Source organism: Siphateles boraxobius, unplaced genomic scaffold, assembly GCF_051911475.1.
Source record: "Siphateles boraxobius isolate OS27281-9 unplaced genomic scaffold, OSU_SipBor_1 148, whole genome shotgun sequence".
Lineage (NCBI taxonomy): Eukaryota > Metazoa > Chordata > Actinopteri > Cypriniformes > Leuciscidae > Siphateles > Siphateles boraxobius.
Window position 1 is genome coordinate 254661 of NW_027508753.1, and position 16982 is coordinate 271642.

Below are 16982 nucleotides of genomic sequence, written 5' to 3' on the forward strand. Positions count from 1 at the left end.
GTCTGCAGACGAGACACGCATGAATTATTTTTCTAACTGCCGAATTTGCTTTAGGAAGCCAGTAAGAACTTAGCCAGCTTAGCAAGAACATGGTTTCGTCCAGAATGACCAACGCTTTGGTGAAAATGTTGAAGAACTAAAGTGCATATATGGAAGTCTTTATGCAAGATGATGGGATGCTTTGATTCTTCAGGCATCGCCGATCTGCTCAATCTTCCTCCAAATCTTAACAAACCATCCTCAAGGTAAGGATCCAATCGGAATATGCAGCTGTCTTTCTTGACATGCATCTTTCCTTGTTGCAACATTTTTATTTCCTCCGGAAATTTCTGCTTCTGACTGTAACGAATTAGATCCAGCTCAGCATTCACCATATTCTTCATGGTAGGTGTTCTTTTTTGCAAACTTCCTTTGTAGGTAGTCATTGCATTTTGTAATGGAACGCTTTGAATATTTGGATATTTTTCCGTTTTACTGATCCTTCTATGAATCTCCTTCCTCTTGCGACTTAAATCCAGCAGGACTTCTTTGAGATAACCATGCTACGGCCTTCTTTAGACGATGCCAGCTTGAATAATAACCAACAAGATGTTCTAGTCCTTCCTTACTGTCCTGAGTGTATATTGCATTGACAGTGGAAACCTTTTTGAGCTCTCTGTCGTCCTCTGCAAGTGACTTTGGATCCCCTGGTTGAACTGGTCACTCACATTGCGGCTTCAACAGGAAACTAGGTCCTTTGATCCAGTTTTTGCTTCTGATCAAGTTGTCAGCATTCAGACCTCTCGAAGCTTGGTCTGCAGGATTTTCTTTAGAGCTTACACATCTCCACTGAGAAGGTTTAGAGGCCTCTCTAATTAATGAGATTCGATTAGCAACAAATGTCTTAAATCTTGTGGAGTCATTCTCTATGTATTTCAGCACCATGGTACTGTCAGTCCAAAAGTTAGACTCCTCGAGATCAATATGAAGCTCCTGTCTCAGCATTCTATCTATTTTGACTTCGATGGTGGCTGCTGTCAACTCCATTCTTGGAATAGTAACCTGCTTGAGTGGCGCTACTCTTGACTTTTCCATCATGAATGTGCAGCTCTTTTGATCGTGATCGTTTGTCAACAAGAAGTATGTGACAGTCCCGTATCCATTCTCACTAGCATCTGCAAAGTGGTGCAATTGAAAAGTCTTGACATGCCCAAAATCTGCAATTTGATGCATCTACTCACATTGAAGTTTGCGAGCTTGTGCAAATCTTCCAGCCAGGATAGCCATCTTTCAGCCTTTTCTCTACAATTTCCTCATCCCATCCTACTTTCTCTTTACACAGGTCCTTCAGAATGAGCTTTGCTGGTAGCACAAACGGTGCTAGGAACCCAAGGGGATCGTAAACTGAGCCAAAAACTGATAATATGCCTCTTCTGGTGAATGGTTTGTTTTGCACTTCGATCTTAAAATGAAATGTGTCCTTTTCTGTACACCAGTGAATTCCCAATGCTCTCTCCATGGGAAGTAACTCACTATCCAGATCGAGGTCTTTCACATCAGTGGCTCGTTCTTCTTCAGGTATGGACAAAAGTACAGCTCTGCCATTACTAGTCCATTTTGTCAAATGGAATCCACCTTGCTTACAAAGCGCTATGATATCCCTTGAAAGAGTGATTGCTTGTTCTTCTGTTGCCACTGATTTAAGGCAATCATCAACATAAAAATTCTTCAAAAGGGTCAGAGCTGCTTCTGGAGTAGTGTCGTTGATTCCATCTTCTGCTGTTCTTTCGAAGAGCGTAACAACAACAACTTGGTGAAGAGGTTGCACCAAACAGGTGTACACACATCCTGTACTCCACCTCCCCTTGATCCAGGTTGCCCTGCTGCCACCAAAGGAACCTCAGGAAGTCTGCATCCACACTAGGTACTCGAACCTGATAAAACATTGATTCAATGTCAGCCATCATTGCAATCGGCTCCTCACGGAATCTGACCAAGACTCCAATAAGTATGTTGGTCAGGTTGGGCCCCTGAAGTAACTGATCATTCATAGAAAATCCTTGGTAAGATGCATTACAGTCAAAGACAACCCGAATTTTCTTCTTCTTCTGATGATAAACCCCGTGGTGAGGAATGTACCACACCTTTCCATCATCACGGTTCAACTCTTCATAAGGTACCTTCTCAGTGTAGCCTTTCTTAATGATGTTGTTCATAAATCCAATGTAATCCTCATGGAACTTAGGATTCTTTTTTAATCTTTTTTGAAGACTCTTGAGACGCTATTCTGCTACATCCCGATTGTTTGGCATCTGGATCTTGCCATTCTTTAGAGGCAATTTCATGCAGTAGTGACCATCCAAAAGCTGAGTAGACTCGGTCCCAGACATCATGAACTGTCTGTCTTCTTGAGACATTTCAGACTTATCCTCATATCGACGTTCAGGAAAATCAAGATTGAACTGCTTCACCAGCAAATCTTCAATCTTCTCCACGGATGTATGATTCACTGTATAGCTATGTACAGATTTTCTTGTCTTGATGCTCTCTTCTTTTGGTCCATTCACTATCCAGCCAAGAGCCGTCTTCACTGCATAAGGTCCATTGTTTCTGCTGTTTATCACCTTCCATGGTTCCATGGCCTTATAAGCGTTCACTCCAATCAGTAACCCAACTGTCGCATCAATATGTGGAAGACGAACTTCATGCAGGTAAGGCCATTTCTCAATATCTTTTTTGTTTAGGAATATTTTCTTCAATGTCAAGACATTGGGTAAATCAATGAAAGTATTCTCTTCTAAACCACACACCTCTAAATCAGACAGCAAGTATCCTTGCACCTTTCGTTGTTGACCCATGGTACAAAGCAGAAAATCAGTCTTCTTGCCCTGCATGTTTAGTCGATTCTTGATGTCTTCCGTGCAAAAGGTAGTTGTGCTTCCCGAGTCTAGGAAAGCATATGTCTCTACTGATCTTTCACTCTTCTTTGATTTCACCTTTACAGGTATAATGTAGAGGATGCACTCATCATCACCAGCCCCGGTGTATCCACAAGTTTCCTGACTCAGTGAGAGAAGAGCATTAGAAACTGAAAGGTCGTGGTCTTTAGACTTTTCACCTCGGTTACCTTCTTGTTTGATAATATGTAGGACGCCTGGATGTTTTAGCAAGCAATCTGGACATGACATTCTTTTCTTGCAATCTTTACTCATATGTCCTTGAGTTAGACACCCAAAGCAGAGACCTTTGGTTTAAAGAAACTGAATTCTGTCCTTGTATTCCTGCATTTTAAGCTTATCGCAAGAATCCAGTGTATGTTCCTTATTACAGAACAAACAAAATCTTTGGACTGCAGAATCAGATTTCGCTGTGTTCTGTTTATTTCGTTGTGAATATTCGGCTTTATCCCTGCCAGCCGGCGAGACGTTTGTGGCGAAAATACTACTTTTGAGGTCACTATTCTTTAAGCTCTTCCCCTCTGCAGAACTAAACTTTCCTTTTCTCTCCACTTTAACTTCCTGGATAACTCCAAAGAGTGGGTAATTCAAAATTTGAGCATTCAAGTCAATAAAATTGACCAAATCTTCAAATGTGGCTCTTCCATTTCGTTGCTGAATATCAAAGGCTGCATTTCTCCAGCGTTCTCTGAATCTAAAAGGAAGTTTTGAAATGACTGTTCTCATGTTTGTCGAGTTGTTCATCTCATCCATGAACTTAACATCAGCCATGGTATTTTTACATCCAATAAGGAATAAGGAATAGGTCTTCATTCCCTTACTGTCCTCTACTTTGATCTGTGGCCATTTCAAAGCTTTCTCTAAGTAAGTTGTAGCTATCTTCAGTTCATTGCCATAATGTTGTTGAAGTTGACGTTTAGCTTCTTTGTATCCCGCAGCATGACTCATATGTTCACAACTGCAACTAAAAAATACATAGAGCACCTTTAAGACAGTGTGGTGCCCCTGGGCACTATATCTCAAAAGGTAGATTCATTAATCTGGTGCACTTTGAGTCCCCCGAATCCGCTGTTAAAAATAAATAATCCACCCGCCAACCGCCCAAACATATGATATTCTCTGATTTAGATATCTGATCATTGCATTACAATTATCAGTGTTAAGCATGATAATATGTAAGGGATATTCCACGGCTAGCCATGCATTAAAGGATTTTAATGTTCTGTTGCCTAATGCCTACCTTGATGCACTACCTTGATGTTGTCAGTTGAATGGCAACAGTTGAACTTTATTTGAATTTTGAAATAAAACAAAGTGAGTTGCAGCCTTCAATGTACAGTAAGTGCCAAAAAGTTTTTTTAAACAGTATTGAAGGATCACGCTGACTTTTTGGGACTTTAGCTTATTCACCGTATCCCCCAGAGTTAGATAAGTCCATACATACCCTTTTCATCTCCATGCGTGCTGTAACTCTGTCTGATGCACACACCGCTAGCCTAGCTTAGCACAAAGACTGGAAGTAAATGGCTCCAGCTAGCATACTGCTCCCAATAAGTGACAAAATAACGCCAACATTTTCCTATTTATATGTTGTGATTTGTATAGTCACAGTGTGTACAAATAACAAGGTCATATGAGACACAGGCATCTTTTAACCGTATACATAGGTTAAAAGACGGTTAAAAGATGCCTGTGTCTCATATGACCTTGTTATTTGTGGATACTGTGACTATACAAATAACAAGGTCATATGAGACACAATAATTTTTTAACCGTATACATAGGTTAAAAGACGGTTAAAAGAAGCCTGTGTCTCATATTATAGGGTGAACAAACGTCCTGTTTTCCCAGGACATGTCCTGTTTTCACGTCCTGTCCTGGCCGTCCTGTCTGTTTTTTAAAAAGTGATGAAAATGTCCTGGTTTTCATTATTTTTCATTGGGCCATTAAGCGTGTACTTTAAAGGGTCATTCCACCGGTGGAGACATGAATATGTATTGAAAGTGGGTTATATATGTAGTAGAATAGTATCATAAATATCTAATTTGGGACCTTCTTGGCCGATAAAAGGCAGAAAAATACTTTTTAGTGCTTGTGGATTGTAGACAACAATCCCCATAGTGCATTGCAATGCTCAGCTCCGCAGACCACTCCCACTACAGTAGCTAGCTTAACTGCAAGATATTTGTGCAATGAACCTGCCACGTTAGCGTGTTAACAAAATGAAAATAAACGTACTTTACAGAAAGACGACCATTTGACCCTGTAGGCTTTGGCTGACGTTGCCAGTTGACCTTAGCTATTCTAAAGTAGGTCTCCAGGACGCCGCTATCCATATGGGGTGCGAAACTCGGGTGAGCAACAACACACACGTCCGTGTCATCCACCGATTCCGTAGCACCGCTGGAATTCTTGACAGCAGACAGACTCTTGTTCTGTGTCTATTGGCGCACAGTGAGAGCACAGGTACCACCAATCTGCCCCAGCTCGAGCCATTGCGGGCTCCTAGTCCGCGGCAGGCAGATCTGCTGCATCGGCTGTGGTGGCAGCAGCTTCAGCCGCCTCCGGTTCCTCCATAGCCCTCGGCTGCTCGTCGCTATACTGTGGCTCATAAAGGTAGCCAGGAACATCCGTTTCTACCATAACTTCGTCAAAATCCAGATCCTCCATAATACATCCGCCTGTGTATTCAGTATCTTCGTCCATATTTTCAAAAAGTTTCTCCCGGTGAAATCAAACGGACTGGCACTGATATGTGATTGGTCTGTTAGCGCATTAGGTCCAACCCCCTTTGGGCGGGTTTGAAAGGGTGGGAACTAGTGCTTGTAGTCTTTACAGAAATCCCCCCCCTTTTACACTTCCTCCTACAATGACATAAAATGACGATTTTTGCGTCATTGTAGGTGGAAGTGAAAAAGGTAAATAGAGGATTTCTCTCCTCTCAGGGGAAAATGAAAGAGTGTTGCACGTCCATTCAATAGTATGACTGGATTTCTAACCATGGAAATCTTGGGGCAAATGGGTGGAGTGACCCTTTAAATACACGCTTGCCTTTGCACACAAAACATATGACTTTGGCATCACCCCCTCTTGTTATAATCAGCGCGTTCCTCAATCCGCAGCGTCTCGCACAGAGCACGTCAGACTCAGAATCATCAGAATAAAGAGGCCTGTGTGTGTGTGTGTGTGTGTGTGTGTTCATCGCAGCCTCATTGGTCTGTCACTGCTTGTCAATGTCAGAATATTTGAAATGACCAATCAAATCAAAGTAGGCGGACATTACGTTCACAGAATTTTGGCAGCGTGACGCTTCAGACACTTCAGTTTACGGTCAAGTGCGAGGTAAGATCTAAGTAGCTAACAGCGTAAAAAAAGATGGCCAAAAAAAAAAAGCCCAAATGTAAATTCACAGATGATTAACAGAGAAAATTCCTGTGTTTTCGTTTCGGTCGGGATCCGTGTAAAGCAGAAAGCATGAACTGCAAAGCTGGCACGTAAAGTTACGTGTCAGTGTCAAGGTGCTAGCGACCTATGTAACGGGTTGTATACAGTTGTTAAATTCCTGCATAAATGGGGACAGCGCCATCTGCTGGCGTCACTTGGTATTGCGCCACTGTGCTAAAAATAGCGAATTCTGGGTAATCCACAGCAGAACTTTTGATAACTGCTGTGGTAAGTCGCATGTTAAACGCTGCAGAGACTATTATAGCCCAAGTGCTTAAAATCTCACTACACAATGTTTTATTTCACTGTATTTTTGTTATGATGTAACTAAGAGATGAATGCTGTTTGTTTGACGTCGAGTGAGTAATTAGTTTTAGAGTTGAATGTTAAATGTAGCATATGTTGCATGGCTGCTGCTAATGCTATTCCTCCGTCTGATTTACCGTGTGTTGTGTAGGGCTGTTCTATTCTCTGTCTGCGATGTCATGCCATTCCTGATTCGTTTTGGTTTCCCCTTGTGCAGGTAATATATAGAATTTTTATAGTTTATTTTTGTTGTGTGAAAAATGTATGTTATAAGAGCAATATTTCTGTTGAAAACAATTTGCTGTTTTATATACTGTGTTTTCATATAGCAGAAATGTTTTAGAAGCTGGAGATTTTATTTATTTTACATTTTACTGTGGAAAAGACAAAGAATTGTGAAACATGTATATTTGTACTTTTGTTAAAAAAGAAGAAGAATCATTCCACTATACGATCACATTTGAACCAGTTTAATAAAAAACAGCAGAACTTTTGATAACTGCTGTGGGCTGTTCTATTCTCTGTCTGCGATGTCATGCCATTCCTGATTCGTTTTGGTTTCCCCTTGTGCAGATGCTCCACATACACAACGAGACTGATACATAGAGGACCGTCACACCTAGACGCCCACATAAAGAAAGTATAGGCTAAGAGAACATCAGGAGGATTCAAATTTTTTTTTTTTTTTATTGAAATAGTGTAGTAGATTTTTTAATTTATTTTAGTAGTAGATTTTTAACCTATGCTATGGCCTTGAAAAGAAATAGTGTCATGTAAAAGGTGTTAGAAGCTAAACTTTTTTTAAATAGTATTCTATTGTTGTGGGCCAAACATTGAATGGAAAGGATGTATTACTTTATGTATTAAAGTACAATAACATAGTTGCAAGGTTGTGAATGCATTTGTCAAGTATTTTTTTGTATAAAAAACAGATCCACGCCCCGCCCATCAACCACGCCCCCCGTCCTGTTTTCTGAAAACTAAAATATGGTCACCCTAATTTTGCAAACTCGTTAATTCATCTAAATCGACAACTTGTATGTTAGACCCTATACCGACTAAGCTACTGAAAGAGATGCTTCCAGATGTCATAGATCCTCTTCTTATTATCATTAATTCGTCTTTGTCTATAGGATACGTACCAAAAACCTTTAAGATTGCCATGATTAAACCACTTGTAAAAAAAAACGCAACTTGGTCCTACAGAATTAGTCAATTACAGGCCGATCTCAAATCTGCCTTTTCTGTCAAAGATATTAGAAAAAGCAGTATCCTCACAACTGTGTTCCTTTCTTGAAAGAAATGATATCTGCAAAGATTTTAAGTCCGGATTTAGACCGTACCATAGTACTGAGACAGCTCTCGTTAGAGTTACAAATGATTTGTAAATGGTTGCATCACTCTATTAGTGTTACTCGATCTTAGTGCTGCATTTGACACAATTGACCAAAACATTTCTTTTAAATAGACGAGAAAACTATGTTGGCATTAGTGGAATTGCGCTAGCATGGTTTAAATCATACTTATCTGACTGTTATCAGTTTGTAGCAGTAAATGAAGAGATGTCTTATCGATCACAAGTTCAGTATGACGTACCACAAGGCTCAGTACTAGGACCGCTGCTGTTCAATCTGTACATGCTACCTTTAGGAGATATCATTAGGAAACATGGAATTAGCTTTCACTGTTATGCTGATGATACTCAGCTCTATATTTCTTCCAAAACTAACGAAACTCACCAATTAACAAAATGATCGGAATGCATAGTTGATATCAAAAATTGGATGACTAGTAATTTCCTACTACTAAATTCTGAAAAAACAGAGATTCTAATTATTGGACAAAAAACTTCCACACGTAATAACCTAGAATACCGTCTAACACTTGATGGCTGCTCTGTCAAGTCTTCGTCGTCGGTTAGGAACCTGGGTGTGCTCTTTGATACCATTCTTTAATTTGAAATTCAGGTGTATAGTATCTGTAAAACCAAATTTTTCCATCTTAAAAATATATCTAAATTACGCCATATGCTCTCATTGACAATTGCGGAACGTCTCAGGTTACGACTGTAACCTATGTTCCCTGAGAACAGGGAACGAGACAATACGTCAACGACGCTATGGGGAACGCCTCAGGCGTGACAGGTGTCTGAAATCACTATCAAATCACGTCAATCATATTGACCGGCGACAGCCCGTGAATCATTAGCGTGAATGATTAACGTGCGACCTGGAAGTATAAAGGGGCGCCTTGCAAACATGACAAATCACCTTATCGTCTGAAGGGACTGTACGGTAGGCAAGCCCCGCGGCATGGCAGGGAGACGTATTGTCTCGTTCCCTGTTCTCAGGGAACATAGGTTACAGTCGTAACCTGAGACGTTCCCTTTCGAAGGGAACTCAACAATACGTCAACGACGCTATGGGGAACGATATACCAACGCCGCCATGCTAAGGGGAGTGCATGCCAAGTGGCAGTGACAACTGTCAGAACCAGCAACTTCAAATGAAACGCTAGAACCACTCACCCTCAGGTCACACTGGGCTGTCAGTGACAGCATTCCCTACGGTCATAGCCCAAGCTACAGCCTCACAGAAAAACCTTCATAAACATGGTTAAATGAAAGGTCTACCTGGGCCGGCTCCGGGCCTGGAACCTCAGCTTCCAATTAGAAGGGGTCCCTTCTAGGGAATGTGGCTAGGGAACCCAAGGGAACCCCAGCCAGTCACTATTCGGGGGAACGTACTCACCCCGAAATGCCACCAGGACGGCCTGACCTGGCGCCAGTACATAGACACTTAGTCAGGCCAAATCCTGTCTGTCTGAAGACAGAGCCTCTGGACAAATGCCTTAAGTAAGGCATCCAACCCGAGGGACTGCGAAGCTGGCAGTGAACCACTCGGCCCGGATCTCAGAGACGGGATATCCCGGAGAGTATGACTCAGCATAGTGCTTTCCGACCCTTGCTAGCGAGGGGAGTTTCTCTACTCGATCCACGGATCAACCCAGTGTCTGTGTTTCAAAACACTGAGGAGGCCTGTGAAGGCCTAAGGGCTGATCTAACTGGGAGGCCTCACGAGAGGCCTACGACCGTCTGACCAGACTCAGGAAGCCGCATGCTCATAGAGACCCTCGTGAGGGGAGCACAAGGTCTGCCTGGTAGGCAAACCAGGCTGTAGGCAGAAAAGGTTCCGGGAGGGAACCTTTAGCAGAGAATGAACACTTTAGCGAGCCAGGGCGCAAGCTCGCCTTCAGCAGCTGCCTATTAAGGCTAGCTGAAACTGATAGCAAGAGACCACTAGCTTCATAAACCCAGCACCACTAGGGAGCGTTACAGGGAGGCCCGGAGAGGCCTACTACCTGATCCTTTAGGGAGGCACGTGAGGCCTACTACCTGATAACCACAGTACGTGGGAACTCACCTTCAGGGAGGCCCGGTGAGGCCTGCTACCCTACGACCACAGTATGTGGGGAGCTCACCTTCAGGGAGGCCTGGAGAGGCCTACTACCTGGTAACCACAAACTGTGGGAACTCACCTTCAGGGAGGCCTGGTGAGGCCTACTACCTGACCGTTCTCAATCAAGGAGGCCTGGAGGAGCCTACTACCTGATAACCCCAGTATGTGAGATGCTCACCTTCAGAGAGGCCAAGAGAGGCCTACTACCTGATAACCACAGTACGTGGGAACTCCTCCTTCAGGGAGGCCCGGTGAGGCCTGCTACCTTACAACCACAGTATGTGGGGAGCTCACCTTCAGGGAGGCCTGGTGAGGCCTACTACCTGGTCACCACTATCTGTGGGAACTCACCTTCAGGGAGGCCTGGTGAGGCCTACTACCTGACCGTTCTCATTCAAGGAGGCCTGGAGGAGCCTACTACCTGATAATCACAGCATGTGGGAACTCACCTTCAGGGAGGCCTGGTGAGGCCTACTACCTGACAGCCAAAATATTTGGGAGCCCACATCCAGGGAGGCCCAGCGCGGCCTACTACCTGACAGCCACAGTATTTGGGAGCTCACATTCAGGGAGGCCCAGAGAGGCCTACTACCTGATAGCCAACGTAAGTGGGAATTCGCCTTCAGGGCGGCCGGGTGAGGCCTACTACCTGATAACCATCTTAAGTGGGAATTCACCTTCAGGGAGGCCTGAGTGGCCTACTACCTGATAACCACTGGTAGCTTTGAGTCCTGAGTCCGGGTGAAAGTATAAGGTGGCCTGCTAAGGCCAGCCAGCTGGGGACTCGCCTATCAGGGAGGCCTGGTCGGGCCTACTAGCTAATAGCAAGTCATATTCTGCCATAAAGTACACTGTTGGAAACCATACTACACATCATAATTCACTAATGGGCTTCCAGTAGCGCTATAAGGTATGTCCCACAATGTTGGGACTCACCTCCGAGGAGGCCTGTTTAAGGCCTACTACCCATCAGTGAGTCAACTGCCCGAACCACCAAGGCCAACCACGTAAAGTGAGCTGGCCTACAGTGCCCTCTGGGGGGCTGTCCAATCAAGGAGGCCTGCTGAGGCCTACTACCTAATGGCGCAGCCTTCGTTGGCAGAAAAACTGTTTACACAGCGCCTACAGCATCCTGGTGCCTAATCACATTGCCCATGGCAGTGTACTCCGCAAGAAAGCTAGCACCCTTAAAACAAGGGGAGTACAACATACGCCACTCTGCCTCAACGGAGGCCCCAGTTAGCCAGGGGCCTACCATCTATGCATGGGCGTCAGCTCAGGGCAATGCTCTGGCTTCAGGGGAGCGTACTTCGACCAAAGAAGAAGTGAAGCTTACTTCATACTCGACCCGAGCCATAGTGGTGCGAGGTGGGATAAAACAGAACTGGGAGTGAAGTGCTCAGACCTACCCTGTATCACAGGGGAATACTCACACCTCACCCTGAGGTTACCAGGGTGCGGGCCTGCCAGCGGCTCTAGGGGTGACAGAAATGTATCTGTGCCCAACCTAGGGGAGTGGGGCTTGAATGAAAGCCAACCACCTACAACCTAGCGCTCGAGCAGTAGCTCAGCGAGGTGAGTGAAGCCTAAACTGGCGGCCTAAATCCGTAGGCCAGTTCTGCATGGCAGGGTCGGGCAGGAAACCCAGTCTTCTTCGTGAAGCGAAAGACGGCCTAACCCTGCTCAATAAAGACATATATACCACGGAGGCCTGTTTGAGGCCTACCATGTCCTTACAAACCATCCTCAGCACCACGCTGCATTACTCTAGTCACCCCAGAATGCAGAGAAGGGGGCGGGCCTTGGCCTAACGACTCCCACGGGAGGAGGCTGTTTATACAGGGATGCTAGAAACCAACATTCACACAGTGAAGGGTCAGAGGAAGAAATGCTAAAATTTTTAGGAGAGCGCCTCTATTATCCCTGGCACAGCCTAGGCCAGCTACAGAGGCGGCCCTGGTAAGGGCCAGCCTGCAAGCATAGATCTATCTGAGGGCTCGGAGGAGCCACAGCCTTACTAAAGAATATAGTCTGTATTATTCCATACAAAGGGCTGCAGAATCGCTCAGCCTAATGAAAACCCAAACAGAGCTCAAGGGGCGACATACTCAGGAAGAAGTCAAACGGACCTGTGGGCCGGACATAAGATTTATCTGAAGCTCTAGCGTCAGTCAACACTCTAAGTAAAACAATTTAAAGAGAGAGACCAACCACTCTACCCTGAGGTGGCTAGCAGCCCAAAGGCTAACACAGTTACCGTTCTGGCCACCTAACGGGGAACTTCAGGGCCCTGATAATCCAATAAAGTTCTCTTACCTTATTACCTTGACATGACCCCATGACTCTATACAGGGAACGAGGTCTGTAGAGAGATACATTTCGGAATTTTAATTCACAAAAATGTACTCTTGAAAAGACCAGACAGCTCACCTGCGGCGTGCGGAGTGAAGACTCGCCAGATAGTTCTTTATGAACCTGGGGTCCACCACTTTACATGCCTGAAAGAGGCGTTTCTACTAACCAAGCCTAGGCGGGCCATTGGAACATCGTTCTTATCATAGGCCCAGCGCCAGGCCTGATGTAATGAACGTCTGGGGAGTCAGAAGAGAGGAGAGGGCTGGATTCTCTTTTTAATGAAGCCCTCCGGGGAGATTATCCATCAGCGACGCTGTATGCGCTTGTGCTGGATAACCTCCCTCAGATCCCTCTTCTAGCGGGAGTCACGCCTTTCCTGCGCCCTGTTCCTCCACAGAGGGGGCGCACGAGAGGCGACACTGGCTCTCTGGCCCTGTCTACGGTCCTCAGATCGTGAAGGGCCAGGCCCTCCCGCCTGCCTGGGCGTGGAACCGGATCTCAGCGGTATGTAGGTTTTTTTCCTAAAAGCAGCTGAGCGCGCCTTCGCCTCCCTGAACTTCCCAAGCCCCGCCTCCACGGCGGGGCCAAAGAGTTCAGAGGGTGAAACCGACGAATCGAGGAGAAAGGCCTTCTCTTTCTCCTCAACGTCGGCCAGGTTTAACCAAAGCTGTCTCTCCGTGGCCACCATCGCCGCCATCGACCGACTGATCGTGGCAGCAGTTTGTTTGGTGGCCCGGAGCGCAAGAGCCGTGGTTCGGCGCGGCTCAGTAACTGCCTTAGGGGACAACCCTGCCCCCTGGTCGAGATCCTGCAGCAGGTCGGCCCGGTATGCCTGCAGCACCGCCATGGTGTGCAGGGAAGCACCAGCCTGAACTGCTGCCGTGTATGCTCTGCCATTCAAACGCGCTGTTGTCTTTAGCGGTTTGGATGGCAGAGTTGGAGCTCTCAGTGTCGACGCCTGCCCAGACACGAGATAGTTTGCAAACGACTCGTCAAATGGGCGGCATCGACACATACCCATGCTCTGCGATCCCATCAACATCAGCGAAATTAACCCGCTGATGTCAGTGAATACGGGCAGAGCATGGGCTCTTCCATGCCCTCTCGATCTCCGTGTGAAGATCAGGAAGGAATGGAAGGCTCACCTGAGCTGGTGGTGTATGGCCGGGGAGAAACCGATCGCCGAGCCTACCGCGAGCGGTCTCTCCTCTAGCGCGTCGCCATGGCAGCTACAGCCTGTTGGCGGCGCGCTCCACAACATCCACCAGACCTGCATACACGGGGCAGGGTGGCTGAGAGGGTTCAGGATCTACCTGATTATAAACCTCCTCAGCCATCTCCTGCTCGTCCTGAAGAGCAGCAACTGCAGGAAACCGTCGGTGAAAAATCCTCGTCATCGACCTGCAGTTCGCCCTCGTCAGCCGTCGAATCATCTGAGAGGTTTACAGCACTCTCAAGATGATCGACGAGCTCTATCTGGAAGCCCATGATGCAAGTCGCCGCTCTGCCTCGGCACGAGCGGGACCATGAGAACCAGACGTTGAACCCCCTTCACTCGAGAAGAGGGCCAGACGAGAGCGAGCGTTTTAAGAGAAAAACGCTCACAGTTCACACAGAGGATTCCCTCGAGAATCTCCCGTGCGCGCTCTTCTCCCAGGCAAGAAAAGCACACTCGTGTGCTGTACATTTAATTTTCTTACCGTTTCATTGAATAGCGTTTTCAAACAGACAGTCCCTGAAGACGATGAGATGATTTGTCATGTTTGCAAGGCGCCCCTTTATACTTCCAGGTCGCACGTTAATCATTCACGCTAATGATTCACGGGCTGTCGCCGGTCAATATGATTGACGTGATTTGATAGTGATTTCAGACACCTGTCACGCCTGAGGCGTTCCCCATAGCGTCGTTGACGTATTGTTGAGTTCCCTTCGAAAGGGAACAATTAGTTCATGCGTTCATGACATCAAGACTAGATTATTGTAATGCTCTGCTGGGTGGTTGCGTTTGGGGAAATTTTAATTTTACATTGATCAGTGTTTGATTACTAGGTCATGTGTTTCTATTCATTCACTTACAATGGATAATGCAAAGGAATGTCATGTGATTTTGTTATTTGGGGACTTTCCTGATTTTTATGTATGTTCATAATGCCTGGGGAGGCAGGTGAGTGATACCAGAAAACGTACCAGGTCAGAGGTCCTCTAGGCAAGGGGGGCTAAAGGGACTAGTTAGTAATAAATCTAAACAAGCAATATAGATTCCTTTGTTTTCGCCTATCATATGATAATGTCTGTGGAAAGTTACTGGGGAGGCAGGCCTGGGGGAAAACAGCCTTGGAAAGAACAGTGTAAAGATTGCTCTGGTCTGTGTTCTGGGTGTCACTCCTCTGCATGGGTAGCTCTATGTATTGGACGGAACCTATTCTTGCAAGAATAAATACTTATCATTTTATTAATTTTACTCTTGAAAGTCTCTTAGCAGTGATGGCCCATTGGTTCTTTTCTTGATTGACACTAGGCTGTCAATCTGGGCACTGGGCAATCACATCTTTAAACACCTCCCCCTTTGGGCTTTGAGATACTGTGCAGTCAAAATGCACTCAAAATAGTCTGAGAGATGGAGAAGAAACGCAAGGAATGTGCAGAGAAATAGCGTAAAAAATAAAAAAGTGTCCTTTATTTTTCACTGCATTTGTTTTATAATATATGGCTATTACTATCATGGGATTAATATTATAACTAGTAATATGTAGTGTAATGTAGACAGACGCTGTAACTAAAACAGATTTGATTTTTAAACCCTAAACCAACTTTTTTTAGTTAATGATCTGTAAGAATGGGGCTTTATTAGTGCCGTTCATTGATTCGAGTAACTTTTTTGACATTTGGGTATAAAGTGTTTTAATTCTACAATATATGGTGTAAAAACGTCTGAGTGCTGCCCTCTTCAGGTTGAACGGTGGCTATTGCAGTTGAATTTTCCTATTTGATGTTTGCGGTTGTTGGTGACGTAAGCAGGTTCCAGCTCACCACGCCCTTGGTACGAGCTACCACGCACTTGGCAGTGTAAAAACCATCTTGTTTCATCAAAACCACTGTAACAAGTCAGGAGTTGGAATTGCGAGTATTGAAAACGATCAGGATAGAGTATTTATTTCCTAAGTGGGGTCTGCCCACTTTTCCAGCATTTTTCAAATATCGCCAGTGGGTGGAGTCAGGCTCTAACCAGGGGTTTAGTTACCCTTTAATTTTCACATTGAATATGGGTTGGAGCTTTTTATTTTAATCTCTCAGAGTGCACCAGATTGATGAATTTAACATTAAAAAGCATGCTCCCCCGAACCGCCCTAGAGGGACAGAGGTCCACTCAAGCTATAAGCTGCATTGGCAAAGCAATACCAGTGTTTCTCACAGGATTTTTGGTAAAGCTGTAGTGCTACAGCTTTACCAAAAATCCTGTGAGAAACACTGGTATTAGTATGCCAATGCAGCTTATAGCTTGTTTTATCTATAGCGCCAAAATTGTTGCTGAATACCCCTCTGGCTAGTTGCGCCCCTGCACTGTTTAGAGCAGTGGTTGCAAATAAAAGAAGTGTCAATAAAAGACAGAAGAAGAAGAAGAAGAGTCTTCTGAGGAGAGCAGTTCACGGTATTTCTAATATTTGCACAACCATCAAACACTGTTCTAGCGTCTTCCTCCTGAAATACACATTTAGTGCAGCAGCAGCGAGCATGAGGAGAATATGTGGAGTTCATTCAGACCTGAGCGAGTGTTTGTTCGTTTGTGTGATTGTCTCGATGTTTGGAGTGAGAACTGTTACTGAATGTCGAGAAAGAAAGTTAAAGTTTGAGATCTGTGAGGGGGATCGATGGGAATCGATCTCAAGTGTTGCTGCTGCCTTTTTATTTCTACTTCTTTTATACCTTTGGCAGATCAAATGTGTTAGTTAGGCGACTTTACATTGCCAAAATACACTGGAACAACAGACACTGCTAAATACTTTACATTGAGCCTATAATGAGTCACCTGAGACATTTTAACCCTCTACTGCACGCATTATTATGCAATCATGGAAAAAAATTTTACAGTGTTTTTTTATATATAAAATAGACTCAAATTAACATTTCTTTTTTTTTTTTTTTTTTTTTTTTTTTTGGGGGGCGTTGCCATATGGCAACATTGTGCGACAATGGAACAGCCTGATGCGTTTTCTCCCAAAATGACATGAAATTCATAGATGATTACAGACCTGTCTTTTAGAAATGAAATTGTTTTTATTATTTAAAATGTTTTCAAGAGCTTTGTGTACAAAATATGAAACTAATTTTCAAAGTATTATTTCAACAACATTTACAAAACATCTGACGCAAACTCATAAGAACTGTTCAAGTGTAACTACTCAATGTGAAACGATTATTTCAACAACATTTACAAAACATCTGACGCAAACTCATAAGAACTGTTCAAGTGAAACTACTCGAT

At 44.6% G+C, this 16982-nt stretch overlaps 1 long non-coding RNA gene across 1 annotated transcript; it reads right to left on the bottom strand.

Annotated features, from left to right (window-relative positions):
- Positions 1–13729: 13729 nt before the first annotated feature.
- LOC143738534 (uncharacterized) lies at positions 13730–14147 on the bottom strand. Its single transcript, XR_013203897.1, has 2 exons — positions 13901–14147; positions 13730–13862 (listed from the first exon to the last, which is right to left on the bottom strand). It is a non-coding gene; the product is annotated as an uncharacterized LOC143738534 (long non-coding RNA).
- Positions 14148–16982: the final 2835 nt, after the last annotated feature.